At 39.4% G+C, this 20,096-nt stretch overlaps 1 protein-coding gene across 3 annotated transcripts in view; it reads right to left on the bottom strand.

Moving 5' to 3' along the window:
- Positions 1-20,096, bottom strand: part of LOC141132494 (protocadherin gamma-C5-like) — a 751,191-nt gene that overhangs the window by 599,270 nt on the left and 131,825 nt on the right. The window lies entirely within an intron of this gene.

Here is a 20,096-nt window from a genome sequence, read left to right as displayed (position 1 = left end):
ATAACTTTCACAGTTGCTTGTGCTAGCAACTAAACTGTCAAGCCATCAAATGACTGATGTGATAATGGATCGCATGTGCATCACCATGGCAACTACAGATCAAACAGAGGTTAAGAGGGCAGATTGCTTGGCTCTAAAGGAGAGGGTGGTTTAATTCCACTTTAACGTGGAACTAAACTCTTTCAATCAACATTAACTATTATAATCCTTTGCTGCTAGCATTTGTAGATAGAAAGGTATATTATATTTATGTGTTTTCGTTTATTTTTTTATTTTTTTTACATTCCTTCAATTACTTCCTGCTTTCTGGTCTAGGTCATAACATTGTCTTGTAACCCATAAGTCTTCATGGCCTTTTTAATTCTCTCACCTGGAGGAGGGGAGGAGGGGCTTTCTCAACTAAGCACACCTTCCTGCCTGCATGCTTGAGCTAAGGGCAGATGATACATGAACCATCTGCCTTTCTCAAATGGTAGTGGTTAGAAATGTTAGGGGGGTGTTTTCCAAAGTGATTTCTTAACAAAAAAAGCACGGCGACATGGCTGGTTGGATGAGAGTGCTTTGAAGTGTAAAAATGTATTAAATAGCATTTTCACTTTGCTCAGATACATTGTAGTTCTGCTTTAATGACTGGTGTCTTCTACTGAATGTTGTGCCTTAAATTGCCGATACTCGTTTTACTTGTTTCCAGCAACATTTGCCCTAATTTGCTCCAGATGGAAAAAAAAAGGTAATACCACCAGTGTTTATGTGCTTGCCAGCATTAACAGATGAATTCTACGCCAAAGCCTTCAGATTTAAAAATATTGAAGAAGGCTTTTAAAAATACATTACAATGTTGAAAATGATATTACATTTTAGTGTTTAGATTTACAAATACTTTAAAACTTCAGCAGCATAAGTGGAGGTTACACAGGTAGTAGGTTTGCCCTTCTGGTCAAATCTAAATCACTATTTACAGACCAATAAGGAAGCTTATGAATAAATTTGCAACTGTATTTTTATGTAATTAAAGCAAAAAAAAAAGTGTTTATAGCATCAAATATAACATTTTTGAGCTTCATTTTATGAACAGTTCTTAAAGTGTTACTAAACCCAGTAATATGAAAATAGTTCATCCACACCCCCACACAGCTTATAAATCTTCTCTTTACATTAAAATACTGCCACTATATACCTTTTTGGATGATCTGTATACCACAGTTACATGATAAACTGCACAGTTCAGTGCTGAGAGTTCAGGTAGGAGGAGATTTCCACTGCAGCCTGTATACACACCCACATGTGTGATGTTAATATCATGTGACCTGGCTAGCTCTGAGAACAAGAAGCTGTTAAAAGACACAGCTAAAGATGTGCAGGCCAGCTACCCTGCCTGTGTTAGCTGTCCTTCCCCAGATAGACAGTGCAGGAGGGGGAGAATCTATGCATACAGGAATAAACAGCCGTTTTACAGAATGCAGGGAATTAACCCCTTAACTTCCACAGTGAGTATAACAAGCATGCTTGCTGCATATACAGACTGATTTTACTGTTGTGGGTTTAGTAACACTTTAGCCTTAAAATGGAATAAAAAATGTGCTGTATATTTTAATAGACAGTGTAGTACTATACATCTGAGTATGTAAATAATTCTAAAAACTATTAGTAAGTACTCTAACTTCTGCCAATGCAAATGCAATTGCCTCTCAGGGGATCACAAAGGAATTTTTTCCCCTGCTGTAGCAAATTGGATCATGCTTTGCTGGGATTTTTCACCTTCCTCTGGATCAACTGTGGGTATAGGATTGCGCATAAGGGACTGTATGATTTATTTTATTTTTTTATTGGTTGAACTAGATGTACTTGTGCCTTTTTTCAACCCCACTAACTAAGTAATTATGTAACCCTAACACTGACCTAGATCAAACCTTGTTTAGATATTTTTCTTTATTTTTATTTCATTTTTATTTTACACATTTTTGCTGGCAAGGAGGGAAAGATACAATTTATTTTTCTTGTATCTTGTATATGCAGGAGGGCTGCATAGTGACTGATCACTGTGATAGCCAATCAAAGGCTATCACAGCAATCAGGTGACTGGGAACTGGGAGCCCCGGGTTTTGATTGTTGGTGAGATCCCAATCTCTTTGCTGGGAGCATGCCGTGTATTGCGCTTCTACAACAATGACGAATAGACATATATCCTTATGGATAAAGTCCCACTTCCGTGAGGCCGCATATAAGTGCGCAGGTGGCGTCAAGGGGTTAAAGGAACATGACACATTTCGTTTATTTACTTATTTCCTTTATTATTTTTATTCAAACCTTCAAGATGTTGACAGTCCTAAATGTTAGTGCTTACAGGCATATTATTATTTTATTTCCAGTATTGTTATATGAAGTACGTTGTTTCATCCCACTTCATAGTGTGTTTACCACATGTACCTTATATTCTCATCTAGTATTTCAAAACTTTTATAAATAAAACAGTTTAGAAAAAAAGAAACTCGACAAGTAAAAAAAAATAATAATAAAATTGTCTTTCCATTTAGCGATTTATCAATCATTAGTGTACTCTGATCAAAGTAAAAACAAAGTTCATTTTTTAGTTGTGTTGTGTTTTTTGTGTATGGATTCAGTCAAATAAAATAAACTAATTGTTGCTAGAAAATATCACTAAAAGAAAGCCTTGTTTTTTTTCTGAAAATGATACATGTTATCTGTTGTTCTTCTAAGTAATAAAGAGGCCCATAGCAGAAATGTAAAAATTGCTCTGGTCTATAATGGATGTACTCGAAAGTGGTTAAAGCTTTAGTTTATGTGTTTAAGATATTTTAATTATGTATGTTTTTGAATGTTTCTGAGAGCAGATCATTTTGTTTTACGATATATGTTTTTGAGCATTTCAAAGAATCCAAGAAAATACAAAGTAAACCTTCTGAGCAAGAACATTTGCATAGCATAAACTATTAATTTAGCATTTCTACAAATGCCATGTCGCTTCTTTATAATCATGGAGAATAAATCTTTTCCTCGGATATAAAAAACAATATTTTCTTTTTGTCTGTGTTTGTTTGCTGAAAGAAGGAAGGAAGTTGAGGGTAAATTCAATATGCCTTGCTTCCATTTCTTGCATACATGCTTAAAAAATCATTTTAGGCTTGAAGGTTGCATAAAACCCCTAAAACATGATATATTTTCCAAAAGAAGACACTCTAGAGCATAAAATAGTGGCAGTTCCAATTTTTAATGTCACATGATATTACTGCAAAATTTCAGTAAAAAATAAACTAGTTAATTTTGGGGCACACAAACACAATAAAAAATTAAATTTGTTGGGAGAATATAAAAGATGACGATGCACCGAGTAAATAGATAACCAGCATGTCAAACCTTGTGCCCTTGAAAAAACGACAAACTTCAGTACCCTATATTTTCCATAGGTGAAAAGGCGTTAAAGCGGAGTTCCACCCATTTTTTTTTATCTTTGGCTGTGCTGCATGCCCTTAGCTCATAGTTTTCACAATGGGCAACTTTTTATTTATTTTTTGCTGGTAAATACCTTTTTTTTGTATTTTTAAATTACTTCCTCCTTTAGATCACCTAGGCGATTGCGTCACTAGGCGATTCTCAAGGGTTCCTGGGATAGCGGCGTCATGTATCCCATGACTCCTTGCAAATCGCCTACTGCCGAAATCTCACATATGCAGGGAGAGAGAGTATCTCTCAGAATTCATTGGTGATGTCGGAAGCGGGACCAAGCAGCTATCGAACACCAGCCAATTATTGGGGTTCTTAAGAAAGGGGGCGGAGCCACATACACATAGCGGCCCGCCCTGACCCCATCCTATTGACTGGTGTTCGATAGCTGCTCAGTCCCGCCCACCCCCGACATCACAGATGAATTCTGACAGCTCCTCTCTCTCCCTGCACACAGTTACATTACAAGACACACACAACGGATCTTACAAGCACCAATATCTGCTCAAGGTTATATGGTCTCAGCGCGGGCTACACATTGCTTGATATAGTGATTATATATATTATTATATATATATAGAGAGAGAGAGAGAGAGAGAGAGAGAGAGAGATTATATAGAGGCATTACTGAGCATGTGTGAGATTTGGTGGTGCATGATGGGTAGACAGTTGCACAGAAATCCAGGAAATTACCACGAGAGAGCTTCAGATGCCCACAACTAAAATGGAACCTGCCTGCTTCCGAGATCAGAAAGTAACTAACTATTTTTAAAAAAAGTAAAAGCACAAAAAATATGACATGTTAGAAATGTTCATTTACAGGTTGAGAAAGTTACAGAGCAGTATTTAAAAAAAATGTTTGGGGGGCTGGAACTCTGCTTTAAAAGCCCCATATAGGTCATCAGTTTAGCCTTATAGAGGAGGTGTGGTGCTAGAATTATTGCTTTCACTCCAGTATCCACGATGATATGTAAAATGTGTATCACAAGTCCTTAGATAACATTACAAACAGACTGCAGGTCAGAGCAAAGCCACTTGACATCTATGTACTATAAATAATTGGCAATTCCCAATGCTGTTCAACAAAGCCAATCTGTTAAGAAGCAAGAAAATAGATTTCTAATGGCATGTACTTTTGAACTCAGTAGCAAGGTTCAGTAATCAGTGAATAGGTAGGCTACATGTCTGACAGATCTTCCAGTTGGTAATACACATACCGTATAGGTCTTACACAATTTTCTGATCACATGAACAAAAGTTCCAAAAAATGGATGCTGCAACTGTTCATGCACGCCAAGCCACAGCTCTAATAAAAAGATAGAGAAGAGAATAAGAACACTGCAGGGCTCCTGGCTGGAGAGCTACAGAATTGTGCCCTCTAGTTTAAATCCTCCCACTATTATCAACAGGCAATATTCTTTGCCGCATGTGTATAAGAAACAACTAATGCGCAAAAACCACACTATTAAATAAAACACAAGGAGCCGCCAACATAAAATAGTATACTCACATAACCCTAATAGTAAAGTGTAATGAAATATGTGGCGCTACCTCAATCTTCAATACGACAAACTAAAAATAGCCAAAGGCCTGAATAATGTGCCAAAATAATAATAAAAATAAAATTAGATGCAAAGGTAATGTGTATGCCAACAAAGCGCAAAGTACACCCAATGAAACAATAAAACCCAAAAAACAATCAGTGTGAACAACGTCACATAATAATGTAAGTGTCCAATCAATTGTGAACTAATAGCAAAACCACCAATAATGAATGCAATAGCTGTGAACGATAGAATGTGTGTCCAATCAATTCACATAACTAACATAAGATATAAATAATAATCATGTGTAAAAAAATCAAGTGCAATGTACCAACATGTGATGCAATTAACCAGTGCGACTCCCAGGAAGGGAATAATTACAAAGTGAAATGTGCTTACAATATGAAATAATATGCAAATAAACAAATGAAATAAATTACATTAACATGTGATGTGTTGAGTGCCCAATCCACTGGAAACTAATAACAAATAAAAGTGAAAATATATTGTGCAGACCAACACCATGCAATGCAATTTTCAATGCAACTTCAGGTGAAAATAATATATTGTGCAGTCCAAAAACATGCAATGCAATTTTCAATACAACTTCAAATGTAAACAGCAAGAAGTCCTTCTAAAAGTGAAGAAAAGTGCAGGTGCAGTGGTGACAGATGTCTAATTCATCCAGTTTTGTTCTGATGTGCGGTGATCATTTCCCCCAGCCTCTCACCTGCAGTAGCGGCCCCCAATGGGCCGAATCAAGCTAAGATCTACAGGTGGGCAGAGATGTATGCACCGGAGCAGCTTCCAGAATCGATTTCCAATCGAGATCCCAACTCCCAGAGGGAGTATAGGTTGATAAAGGAAGGGATGGCACTCTCCCACACTCAATCGGTATTTCTCAGATATAGAATGAAAGGAAGAGAGTGGGCTCCATAATGTAGTAGATTAAAAATAGTTTTAATGAAAGTGCTGTAATAACTTACATAAAGATAAAAAAACGATCAGCAACAAGAGTGAAAGCTTCCGGGTTTGGCTGTACCCTGGAAGCAGCGGCACCTGGCTCCTCCCTCCCTGATCGTTTTTTATCTTTATGCCCACTCTCTTCCTTTCAATCTATATCTGAGAAATACCGTTCGAGTGTGGGAGAGTGCCATCCCTTCCTTTATCAACCTATACTCCCCCTGGAATTCTGGAAGCTGCTCCGGTGCATATATCTCTGCCCACCTGTGGATCTTAGCTTGATTCGGCTCATTGGGGGCCGCTACTGCAGGTGAGAGGCTGGGGGAAATGATCACCGCACATCAGAACAAAACTGGATGAATTAGACGTCTGTCACCACTGCACCTGCACTTTTCTTCACTTTTAGAAGGACTTCTTGCTGTTTACATTTGAAGTTGTATTGAAAATTGCATTGCATGTTTTTGGACTGTATTGAAAATTGCATTGCATGTTTTTGGTCTGCACAATATATTATTTTCACCTGAAGTTGCATTGAAAATTGCATTGCATGGTGTTGGTCTGCACAATATATTTTCACTTTTATTTGTTATTAGTTTCCAGTGGATTGGACACTCAACACATCACATGTTAATGTTGTCATTATTTATTTCATTTGTTTATTTGCATATTATTTCATATTGTAAGCACATTTCACTTTGTAATTATTCCCTTCCTGGGAGTCACACTGGTTAATTGCATCGCATGTTGGTGCATTGCACTTGATTTTTTTATACATGATTATTATTTATATCTTATGTTAGTTATGTGAATTGATTGGACACGCATTCTATCGTTCACAGCTATTGCATTCATTATTGGTGGTTTTGCTATTAGTTCACAATTGATTGGACACTTACATTATTATGTGACGTTGTTCACACTGATTGTTTTTTGGGTTTTATTGTTTCATTGGGTGTACTTTGCGCTTTGTTGGCATACACATTATCTTTGCATCTAATTTTATTTTTATTATTATTTTTGCACATTATTCAGGCCTTTGGCTATTTTTAGTTTGTCATATTGAAGATTGAGGTAGCGCCACATATTTCATTAGACTTTATTCTTTGCCGCATGTTTTATTTTTTGTTTACAAACGATTTTTATTATGTAAAAGGTCAAGGTATAAAACAATTACAGTGATGGTACAGGTATACATACAAATATCTTTAACAGTGAATGTTGTACAGGAAATAAAAAAGGGTTATGGTTATTTAGATTAAATATTGCACAGTGTCATAAATATGCCAGTTATCATGGAGGGAAGAAGGAAGGGCAATTACGTATGTGTTAAGGAGAGGAGGTGAGGAAAATTAAATAGAAATTTTTCTAAATCAGAGAGGTGGTGTCCCAGAGGGTCCACTTTTTTTGATAAAGAGGCATAGAGTCATATAACGTGTGGTGAATTTTTTCAGAAAGTCTGATGTTCGACATGCAGTTGAGAATTTGTGACCAAGGTACCGTAGTGGAGCGCCAATTGAAGGCTATAGCCCAATGAATGGAGCTGAGAAATGTGTGGATTAGCCTTGTGCTAGTGATTGGAATATCCTGTATAGGGGAGAAAAGAAGACATATTTGGGGTGTAAGAGAAAACTTCCTACCGGATATTTTTTCAATGATTATGCTAGCCTTATGCCAGGTGTTTTTTATATGGGGACAATCCCAAAAGATATGTAAAAGTGTACCCTGAGAGGGGCAACCCCTAAAGCAGAGTGGGGATAGTGAGGGATAGAATGAGTTAAGTTTAGCGGGGGTAAGATACCATCTATAGAGCAATTATAGAGCAATTTGATGGATGATTCTCTGATCGAGGTTGTTTTGGAACATTTATGGAGATTTGTAAAAATAGTATCCCATTGATCAGGAGTAAATGAGGTATTTAGATCTGATTCCCATTGTAGCATGGGATGTGACTTCTCAGGCATGTTGGTCTCATTTTTATATATTCTGGAGATTAAACCACTATCACGGGGGAAAGAGATACAAATTTGCTCAAATTGTGTATAGGGGGGATGAAGTGTAAGTGAATGATATTTCTGATAGAATTGTCTTATATTTGTATAGTTCTCTAGTTCAGAAGGTGGAAAATCATATTTTATTTGTAGACTGGAGAAAGTGAGGAATGAATTGTTGTGGAAGAGCGATTTTAAATGTGTTAGGTTATGTGACTTCCAATTCGTTAGAGAGTTTTGATCTTGAGCTCTGTCTGGGAGGGGGAAACGAGGGTCACCTAGAAAGGAGGCCAAGGGGGGAATGTCAGAAGATAATTTGAATTTAGAGGCTTGTCTGTTCCATAGTTGAAGGGTGTGAGTGACAATGAGATTTAGGGGTTTAATTTTTTGTGGTGGGATAGTCTTGGACCAGAGAAATCCTTGTAGATTGTAGGGTAGGACAGATTCTTCCTCGAACCGGAGCCAAGGGATTTGAAGTGAGGGGGCATACCATTGGGCTAATTGGGTAAATCTGGCCGATAGATAATAAAGCCAAAGATTAGGAATGCTGAGGCCTCCTTTTCCTTGGGGTCTAAACATAAGGGAATAGCTGAATCTGGGTTTCTTGTTTAGCCATATGAATTTGTTGATCTCTCTCTGTAAGGAATCTAATGTTTTTTTATGTAGAATAATAGGAAGGGCTCTGAAAAAAAATAAAAGCTTGGGTAGTATCATCATTTTTACAGCCACTATTCTACCCGAGAATGAAATCTGGTATGATGACCAAAGTTTAAGTAAATTTTTAATACTATTAAATAAAGGAGGATAGTTTGCTTGGTAAAACGTTTTATAGAAAGAAGTAATTTGGATGCCTAGATATCTAAATGAATCCATATTCCAATTAAATGAGAATTTGTCCTTAAGTGAAGCTATTAAGGCTGGAGGAATATTGATTGGTAAAGCTGAGCATTTAGATAGATTTACACTCAGGCCTGTCACATCGTGGAAGATGGCAAGGGTTTTAGTTAGGTTGGGTAGGGAGATAAGAGGGTCGGTTATAAACAGAAGCACGTCATCTGCGTAGAGGCTTAGTTTGTATTCCTTGGATCCCTTGGAGTATCCTTTAATGTCTATGTTATTTCTAATCGCGCAGGCAAGGGGTTCTATCGCGAGGGCGAAAAGTAGAGGGGAGAGGGGGCAACCCTGTCTGGTACCTTTGGTTAGGGGGAAAAAGTCTGAGTTGTTGCCTGGGAGTTTGATACGTGTTTGTGGGTTGTGATAGAGAGCCTTAAAACCATGTAAGAATTCATTGTTGATGCCATATTTGGGGAGTAGAGTGTCAAGATATGACCAGGAAACGCTGTCAAACGCTTTATGTATGTCGAGACTGAGTAGTAGTGTGGATTTGGAATTTGTGTTGGAGTCTTGAATGATATTTGTGGTCAGTCGTATATTATCTGTTATTTGTCTGTTAGGAATGAAACCCGTTTGATCAGGATCAACTAGTGGGGAGATAACAGCCGATAATCTGTCTGCCAAAATTCGGCCAAATATTTTTAGGTCATTATCAATAACTGATATTGGGCGGTAGTTTTGAGGGGTGGAGTGGTCTTTATTTGGTTTGGGAAGAAGAGACATGTTGGCTAATAGCATTTCAGATGGGAATTGGCCGCCTTGTAAAATACTATTATATAGTTTAGTAAGGTGTGGGGTAATGGTAGGGGCAAATTTTTTATAGTAGGACGAGGAATAGCCATCTGGGCCTGGGGCAGTGGATATCTTTAAAGTTCTAATAATTCTGCAAACTTCTATGTCTGTACAAGGGGCATTGAGAGATTCTATTTGGTCCTTAGAAAGAGTGGGCAATGTAATGTTGTTAAGCCAATCAAGGGAAGACTGTTTGGGGGCTGATTATGATGTGGAAAGAAGATTTTTATAGAAGTCTAAGAACAGTTTCATGACTTCTTTGGGATGGGACACCATATTTCCAGATGGGTTCCTTAATTTGTATGTGTGGGGTGGTTTTGTAGATTGGTTAAGTTTTCTAGCGAACATGGTGGAATATGAATTACTGTTGAGTAAGAATCTGGCTTTAGACCACCTGAGGGCCTTTTCGGTGTCCGATGCTAATAATGTGTCTAAGGTAGTGCGTTTCTCTTGAATCTGTTTAAAAAGGTCACTAGATGGGTTTTGGTTGTGTCTGTGATATAAATTATCTAGATCGTTTGTAAGGGATCTAATATCTGCAAGTTTGGATTTGTTTTTAATTGAGGTAATATTTATCAGATGGCCTCTCATTACCGCTTTATGTGCCATCCAGATATTTGTAGGAGACATATCAGGTGTTACGTTGTGTGCGAAGTATTGCTCTAGGTGAGATAGAATTTGTTGGTTGCTTGATGGATCTGTGAGCAAGGAATCGTTAATTCGCCATGAGTGTGTTGTGTTGGCTAGACCTATGCGTGAAGTGTTAAAGGAGATTATATGGTGATCCGACCAAGGACATGCATGTATATCTGCTTTAGAGGAATTGGCCAATAGGATTGGGGTGCAGAAGATATAATCAAGTCGTGCAAAGCTGTTATGTGGGTGCGAATAGAATGTGTAGGATTTGATACCTATGTTGTGGGCTCTCCAAGTATCTACTAATTGATGATTATATAGTGATCTGTTCAGCGATTTAGGGAAAGCTTTAGAGGAAGGGACAACTCTGCTTCTGTCCAGAACCGAGTGAGCTGCTAAATTGAAGTCCCCACCCACTATTAGATGTGCGGAATGATAATTATCCAAAGTCTCAAAAAATTTGTTAAAAAAGTTTGAGTGGGCCTCGTTAGGAGCATATACTGAGGCAATGGTAACCGAACGTCCTTTAATTAAGCCTTTCAAAATCAAATAACGACTTTCTGGGTCCTTAAAGACATTCTGAACCTCAAAAACCACCGAGTTCCTAATAAATATGGCAGCACCCCTAGATTTTGTGTTGTAAGTAGTGCAACAAAATTGGCTGAAACTTTTGTCAATGAATTTAGGGTGTTTGTCTGTAGAGAAGTGAGTTTCTTGCATTAATATTATATCAGCTCCTAATCTTTTATAGTGGCGAAAAGCTTTCTTTCTCTTGTGAGGTGAATTAATGCCCTGGGCATTGTGAGAAATCACCCTAAGCCCCATTGTATTGGTGTTAGAAAGCGATGATAATTATAAGGTAGTGTCAATGGATCACATGGCCCAGGGCAAAGCATTTGGCAAAGTTGGTATGGTGATAGTAAATTGGATAATAATGATAACGTCGATAAAGAAGAATTACCTGAGATAGAGAAAAATCTGGTGATCACTGTGTTACCATCTATATCTTCATATATACGATATATCGGAATATACCTCAAAATTTTGCATAAGTGTTTTTTTGTTGACCTTTCTATATCAAATAATATATTATACTTATATATGTGTAGACTGAAGATTTGGGTACCTGAACCGTAGAACCCTAGAAAAAATAAACTCCTAGATAATAACAGTGCTACATTGCGCAACAATGCACCATCATAACATCTTAAGTAAAATACAGAGAATTTGTTCAACCTTTTCAAAATTTTGTAAAAATAGAATATTTTAGTATAATTATGAGAAAAATTATTTATAGCTTGGGGGTCAGGGTGAGAAGCACTGCCTGACCGAAAATAAAATTGTAGTGGACAATATTGTCCATTACTCACAAGTGGAGCATCCATCATTAAAACAATGGATAGCAGGGTCAGTCGTAGAAATGTATCCACTATTTGAACCATGCTTTTGGAGTCCATTGTGAGTAGGGGAACAAACTAGCTGAGGCGGAGCAGATCAGCCTCAGCGAGGATTCTATAGACAAAAATATAAGAGCATGCCGTGACGTATGTTGAAAAAATTAGTGGAGAAAAACCTCATAGATGGAGAGAAAAAAAAAAAAAAAAAAGGGGTTAAATGTATATGATCGCATAAGATTGCATAGTAGGAACTGTGAAATACCTACCCAATACCTTTTAAAGGGGTAGAACTACTTTATTAAACACAGTAAATCAAACCTCAAAATTTGTAAATTTTTAGAACTGTAAAAATTGTTCTATGAACCCTGCGAAGGAAAAGGAGACAGAAAAAAAAAATAAAAAAAAAAATCCTTTTCTCCTTCTCTTCCTTCTTTCTCTCCTCCCCCTACAGAAGTGTGAATTTTCAGCCGTAGGTATGCGAAAAATTTTAACTTCAAGCATCCAGATTTCTGAGTGATGGACGCCATCTTCCTTGTCCACGACGCGTGGCTGGGGTGGCCCAGATCGGTGAGGTATGAGGGGTGGCAGGAGGTCTTGCCACCGCCCCTGGGTCTAAAAGACCCAACTTTACCAGGAGATCTTTACCTTCCGCGATGTTGAAAACTGTATAAGTTGTGCCATTGTGTGGCACTGTTAATTTAAATGGAAAGCCCCAGCGGTATCTGATGTGAGCTGATTGTAATACTGAAGTTATCTCTTTCATTTTGCGTCTCCTTTCCAGGGTAGCTTGTGAAATATCAGGAAATATTTGAATTTTTGTTCCATCCAATTCAATGTTATGCATATTCCTGGATGCTCTTAGTATGCTTTCTTTTGTGATAAAGTCTTTCATGCATAGTATAATGTCACGTGAAGGTTTGTCTGGGGGTGGCTTAGGACGCAAGGCCCTATGGATTCTGTCACACACAAATGAGGATGGAGGTAGATCCGGAAGGAGATTGTGGAAGAGTTTGGACACCGCTGGCATCAGTTCGGTGACCGATTCTGGAATACCACGAATCCTCAGGTTGTTCCTACGGTTTCGATTGTCCAAATCTTCCACTTGAGATTGTAAGTATGAGTGGTTTTCAGCTAACAGTTCAAAGTCCCTTCTAAGATCGTTGTGTGCAAGTGATAGCTCATCATGCTTGGTTTCAAGAACATCTGTTCGTCCTCCCAGGGTTGCTATTTCTTGTGTGAGTGTGTTTGTTGTTTTTTGGAGTTCACACTGTATTTTGTCAACAAGTTTTTCGTAGATCTTGGTTAAGCTGGAGTCCAAATCTGCTTTTGTGATCTGAGAGGGGAGATCACTGTTCTGTGTTGGAGAGGACTTGTGCGAAGGGCCACTGGCAGTTGTAGGGGACTGTACCAGCGACGAACTAGCACCTTTATGCGCCATTTTATTCTGCTCCTTATTGCGCAGAGGGTATGTGATTAAAGAGTGCTGTTGCGCACGGCGATTGTACGCCTTCTTGCCCGACGGCATGCACTAGTATGAACTGCAGGGATGTTTATAAAAAATATAATTATTTAAGGTAATTGATCCTTGCAGTGTGTGTTAAATCCTCGCTGAATAGATGAAATTCTCAATTACAAATGGTGAACTGCATCGCGTCTCGCAAGCGCCCCCACTTAGTTATGATTATGACTTTAGTTCATCTTATCACCCCTATCCAAGGGCAATAGCTTGTTCCAAATTTGTTGTGGGGCTACATGTTGCCCGAAGAGGTGTACTCTGAGCTTTGAGGGGGTAAAGATCAAACACCCAGGACTTTTGAAGAATCAGGCTATGAGATGGTGGGACCACACCCCTGTGAGCGGGGCGATTTTGTAATAACCTGGGGTCTGGACCCGGTCCAGGAGGGACGAGGGAGCTACTGGTGGGCCCACGGTGCAGCAGGAAGGCCGTTCCTCACCTCTGTTCCCAGAGTGTAGTCCCATGCAGGGTATTTCTGGCGGTATCCAGTTCTCACAAAATCCCGCCTCTCGGTCCACGGAGCCGCCACGGGTATGTACGGAAGGTGCTGACGTCTGTTCCGCTGTGAGCGGTAGCCGAGTGTGGAGGATCTGCAGGTCCCAAGGCCCCGAGATGCCAGATGGAGCCAGCAGTGAGACTGGTAGGGCTAATGGACGGCTGGGACTCTCCAGGTAGGCAGGGGTCTGTTCAGGGGATGCCCAGGAACCTGGATGGAGGACCCAGTGGGGGATCCAGCAAGCACCGGGGCAGGATGGCAATGGATTCTGTCCAGGACAGCACAGCTCCCTCACAGCGCTTCTCAAGATGGCAGCCAGTCCCCAAGTAATGGAGCCGGCCGTAGGCCGGATAGAGGGGCGAGTGGATGGCCGGGATACTCCAGACAGACAGGGGATTGTTCAAGGGGTGCCCAGGGACCTGGATGGAGGACCCAGTGGGGGATCCAGCAAGCACCGGGGCAGGATGGCAATGGATTCTGTCCAGGACAGCACAGCTCCCTCACAGGGCTTCTCAAGATGGCGGCCAGTCCCCAAGTAATGGAGCCGGCCGTAGGCCGGATAGAGGGGCGAGTGGATGGCCGGGATTCTCCAGACAGACAGGGGATTGTTCAGGGGGTGCCCAGGGACCTGGATGGAGGGTTTGGTGGCGGAATCCGATAACCCTGGAGCAGGATGGCTGTGGATTCTGATCAGGGTAACAAAGCTCCCTCACGGCGCATCTAAGGATGGCGGACCGACCCCCAGCAACACAGCGGTGCACAGTCTCTTTAAGGGGGTACCCAGTATGGGAAGGATAGGCGACTGCCCAGCTACTCACTGTGCCCAGAGGATGAGATAGGCCGAGTCCGCAGGCCGCAAGATGGCGTCCGGCCGGAGGGTACCGGAGCAGGTTTTAGGGATCTCCAGTCCACCATCCACCGCTGTACAGGTAGCCCCCGACCCCCGGAGTCACTGATGTGCTGGGGCAAGATGTTCCTTTGATCCACGGGATCCGGGATGGAAGAGCCGAGACCTCCGGGGGATCCGTAGGCCTCAAGATGGCGACGGGCGTCAGCGGTGCGGGCCAAGCCGCAGGCCCGAATCTGATTTAGGTCGCCCAACTTCACTAAGAGCCACCTAGGGCAGTAGCAGAGGGGGCCCAGGCACCGGTTCAATTTAAATGCAGGCTCTCCGAGGTAGATTATGGCAGGGATGGCACTGGATTATCTCTGCCTGTGAGGAGCTCAGCTCTAGCACGTCTTCCCTGGCTCTCATCCGGACACGCCCACTTTGCCGCATGTTTTAAACTACTCAAGTGCTTAAAGGCTTGTGCACAATGCCACCAGATATGCAGATAGTGCCCAAACAGACGAACACATGAGCCTATTGTGAGAAGATTGCAGGGTCTTACGTTTAAGCTGCTTTCTACCTTGTGCATGTAAAAAATCCATGTCACAGACCACTGTATAATGTAGTATGATGGCAAATAGCATGCAAATAGAGTGTTGATGATAGAGATCAATCTCTAGACAAATCCTCTTCAAGGTGAATTGGGCTGAATGCACATTATAGTCACAATAGCGTGGAAGCAGTAAAAGAAAGAAACCCAGTGGATGTGGTGCCGCATGTGTTCTGACACATTATTGCTGCTGGTTAATAAGGCAATACTCCTTTATAAACAACTCAGTAAAAAGGGGGAAAGCTCCCGAAAGCACCTTATTTATATATTAGGGAAACACTTGGTTGTAAATGTCAAACATGAAATAGGAAAAAATGTGACAGGGAAGGGAGCTCCAGCTAATTGACAGCCTCAGCTCTGTTCCTGTATGCTGTGTGAAGGGGGTGTGTCCATTCCCCTCAATCAGCTCTCGAAGATCTCCTCACTGAGGTCTGCAGAGTGTAATTTCATCTCTCTGTCTCCTGTTTTCTGACACGGTTATACATTTTGGACTGAATGGATGTAGAGAAGAGAAGACTGCAGATAAACAGGTACAACTTAGGATGATTTGTTTCATCTCTGTGTATCACATGAGGTCAGTCACTTCGCTGGGTATATGAAAGGGTTTGCAACCACTTTAAATACTTAAAATTACATTGAGAAACACATAACACCAACGAGGAGTATGTCATAGTAAAACACATTAGAGCATTTTCCTGACAATCAGGCTAGATGAAGCATGTTTATCAAAGTATGCAGCACAGGTTTCATATTTCATATTTTTACAGGAAGAACTGTTAAGATCTCCAAACATAAACTGTTAACACTGGCTTTTTATTTCTGAAACTGGAAGAACAAATCAATGAAACCTAACACAAAAAAAACAAAAATACAAAGCAAATGTTGTCTGCCACCTTCCTTTATAGTCATTGAGCCCACTTCCATGACAGAAACAATGGTGCGCATTTTGAATTTTTTTTTCCTGCCTTAAACACACTGACATTGACACTAATGCCCTGTACACACGGTTGGACATTGATCGGACATTCCGACAACAAAATCCATGGATTTTTCCGACGGATGTTGGCTCAAACTTGTCTTGCATACACACGGTCACACAAAGTTGTCGGAAAATCCGATCATTCTGAACGCGGTGACGTAAAACACGTACATCGGGACTATAAACGGGGCAGTAGCCAATAGCTTTCATCTCTTTATTTATTCTGAGCATGCGTGGCACTTTGTGCGTCGGATTTGTGTACACACAATCGGAAATTCCGACAACAGATTTTGTTGTTGGAAAATTTTATAGCCTGCTCTCAAACTTTGTGTGTCAGAAAATCCGATGGAAAATGTGTGATGGAGCCTACACACGGTCGGAATTTCCGACAACAAGGTCCTATCACACATTTTCCGTCAGAAAATCCGACCGTGTGTACAGGGCATAACTGACATTGATACTAATTAAAAATTATGTAATTTAAATTCTACCCAAAATATGTATGCAATATAGGAACGGGATTTTAAAGGTGCCAACACAAGCAAAAAAATAATTAATTCAATTTTTATTGCAATAAACATTAAAATAGTAGTATAAATTGCATAAAAACACCATGGAATATAACAGTGATGATGCAGTAGCTTTATCTCTACATGTTTCTCCAAGCTATGGCTTCTTCAGGAGATAATGCACATACTGTATATAAACACACTAGAGATTTAAAAACAGTGTATTAGTTTATAGAAAAATAACATTAAAAAAAATCACATATTGAGAATTAGTACCAACATATACAGATAATTGAAACCATATACTGTATTCACAAACATTTTTTTGGGGTTGTAAATCATTTGGACAGGCTCTAGGAATGATTTGCTTCTATTTCTGGAGATTGTGAAGTTAAATAGCTACAACCTTAAATTCACAATGACCTGTCATCAACAAACAATTCATTTCATGGATCTTCAAATTTGTGTGAATGAAGTTGGGAGTATAGGATCTACCCTGTAAACAAAACCCTCTGCAGAGAATACCGTTTACATACATCCAGCTATCCCACCCCTATTGAGTATACCTTATAGTCAATATTTGCGACTTGAAAGGAATTGTGGCCGACATGAAGATTTTGAGGTTGAGGTTAAGGCTTTGCAGAGTCGGCTTATGAGTAGAGGCTATAGTCGATCATGCCTCAAGAAGACCTATCATCAAGGCCTAATTCAGGGAAGAGATACCCTGATTCATACCAAGAGATGTAAACCTAAGGAACAAAATGTCAAACTTATCACCTGGTACGCTGGCCAACAAAGGCAGGTCCACCTGCATAACAACCAATAAGAACTGTATTGGAAACTGTTCCATTTTATTTTATCTATCTGTGTGGTTACCTTTGTTATCCACATTTGTGGTAGGTATAATTTCATAGTCCTAATGGTATGTTTGTATTTAGCTCTCATAACCATTACTTACTATCCACTCTTCCCCCTCAGGCAGATAATGTTGGGTTCCATATCCTCCCCTGTGATACACTGATATCTCCTTAAAATATCCTTAAGGTGCTTGACTGTTATTTTGGGTCCATTTTGAACCACTGTGCTGTAACGCGGGTGAGGGAGACCCCAGTTGATCTACAATATGTGTATTTGTGTATATATTGTTTCAATTATCTGTATACTTTGGTACAAATTCTCATTATGTGATGTTTTTTATGTTTTTTTTCTATAAACAAATATACTGTTTTTGAATCTCTAGTGCATTTATATACAGTATGTGCATTAGTCTCTTGAAGAAGCCATAGCCTGGCGAAACATGTCGAGATAAAGCTACTGCATCATCACTGTTAAAAACCGTATGGATATTCCATAATGTTTTTATGCAATTTCTACTACTACTATTTTAATGTTTATTACCATAAAAATGTTTTTTTTTTAAATTTGCTTGTGTTGGCACCTGTAAAATCCTGTTGCTATTTTGCATACAAATTTGTTTTTTTGGGTTGCAGTGCCGGGGAGACTCTCAGACACCAGACAGATCTTCTTTGTCTACCCAAAATATGCTGGCCATGACCTTTAACCCCGACCTTGACCTTTGACCCTGACCTTGACCCCAACACTAACCCTGGCAAACCTTGATCTTGTTGTTTTTAGTTTCTATCCCTCTTTAATTTTTTGTTCTTTATTTTTTATTTATTTAACTATTTATTTTTTACACACACTTGTTTGTGTATATCTTCCTTTTGTGTAGGAAGAGAAAGATACAATGTATATTCCTCTTCATTCAGAAGAGGAAGCAAACACAGGGCAGGCTCACAGTGACTGATCACTGTGATAGCCAATCAGAGATGATCAGGTGACCCAGAACTGGAAGTCCTGGGTAAAGATCATTAGTAATATGCGACACACACATTTGAGGCCCTATGGAAAAAGACCCATTTCTGTGAGGTCACATATATGGGTACAGTAGGCAGGAAGGGGTTAAGTACAGAAAGAAAGCTCTTGTTGGTTAATGAATAGCTCTTTGTGTTTCTGATTCAGGACTGCTCATCTATGACAAGTGTTATAACGCAAGGTTGCTAATCGTTTAAATAATTCCACATGTTTTTACAGGCAGGATATTATTATGCACTTGTATTAGGGTTGTAGTAAAAAGGCTACACAATATATACAGCTGATATACTCATTCTAATTAGGGATTGAAATCCAACCAATCAAAATTACTCAGGGGGTATAAATATCTTCAAGAAAATGGTGGTCCTCGTGGCTTTCCTGAAGACTCGATTTGCAGAACTAGTCAGAAATCTTACAGCCGCTGGAAGACTGTGATCGATTCTGATGGGCCAATCAATATTCTGAAGTGCTTACTGACCTTTATTCATTTAGAGGTCATGGGAGCTACGATGAATGGGTACTTCTTATTGGTGATTTGTTGGAGGATCACTCTTTAGATATAAGAAAATCATATGTTTATGGTATGGGATCATCACATTTAATTTATGGACTTTGTCTATGAATTTTCTTTTTCTATATGTTTCATGTTGAAGTTGATATAGCGCATATTTCCCCTTTTTTGGTTTTATCATATAAGTAAACCTAAACCTATGGATTTCAATGAAATTGGAGCAGGAATGACAAACTCAGATTATAATTCAGAGGCCAAAATCTTCAAAGGCATTGTATTACGTCTACAGTGGGCTGCCTCATGTCTACAAGCTTACTGTATACCATTTCAGAACTTAACAGCATTGTAAAAATTGTAATGTACAATGTTTACTCCTAGAGAAAGGGAAAACATCATAAAATGTGCATAATTTGAAGTAAGTGATGTATTGATGTAGTTATAGACAAAGTGTGTTTGTCCATGGCTAGACAAAGGTCTCAAAGTTTCAACGAGTCCCACTTTAGTGATAGTACCCTATCTTTCTTTTGCTCTTTCACTCATGTAAAGAGGTAAACACCCTTTAACCATAGTGACAACAAAAACATTTTTTCTTTTGGATGGAATAAGGGGGGTTAGAATGACTAACACGTTCATACTGTTCTCTTTATATTGAGGAGATTTCTTCTCATTTCCTGCACCATTGTTCATGTACCCTTGTTGTCCCCAAGAAAGTGAGAAGACAGTTTTCCAACATGGATACAGACAGCAATATAAGTTGGTATATCTTTCCTCTTTTGAGAGATTTTCTCTAATTTATGGTATACATGGAGTGAAGGGAAATTTCTTCCATGGAAATAGAGATAACAGTATCAGCCGGACATAATTTTTAAACCTTCCTCACTTTGACCTAAACCTATATTTTAATACCTAACATTGTGCAAGTGTTGCATTATTAATTTTAATATAATGGAACCATAATATAAACCTAAGCTGACTGCAGGAAATTCAGTGAGAATACATGGAATTCTGACATAGGAACACTTTATAGCAATATTATGTATGTTTACATATATTTTAAAAAGCAAAGCACACTTCTTCTAAAATATACAAACACAG

This window comes from Aquarana catesbeiana, linkage group LG03 (assembly GCF_042186555.1).
Source record: "Aquarana catesbeiana isolate 2022-GZ linkage group LG03, ASM4218655v1, whole genome shotgun sequence".
NCBI lineage: Eukaryota > Metazoa > Chordata > Amphibia > Anura > Ranidae > Aquarana > Aquarana catesbeiana.
This window is presented reverse-complemented; position numbering and strand designations above follow the sequence as displayed.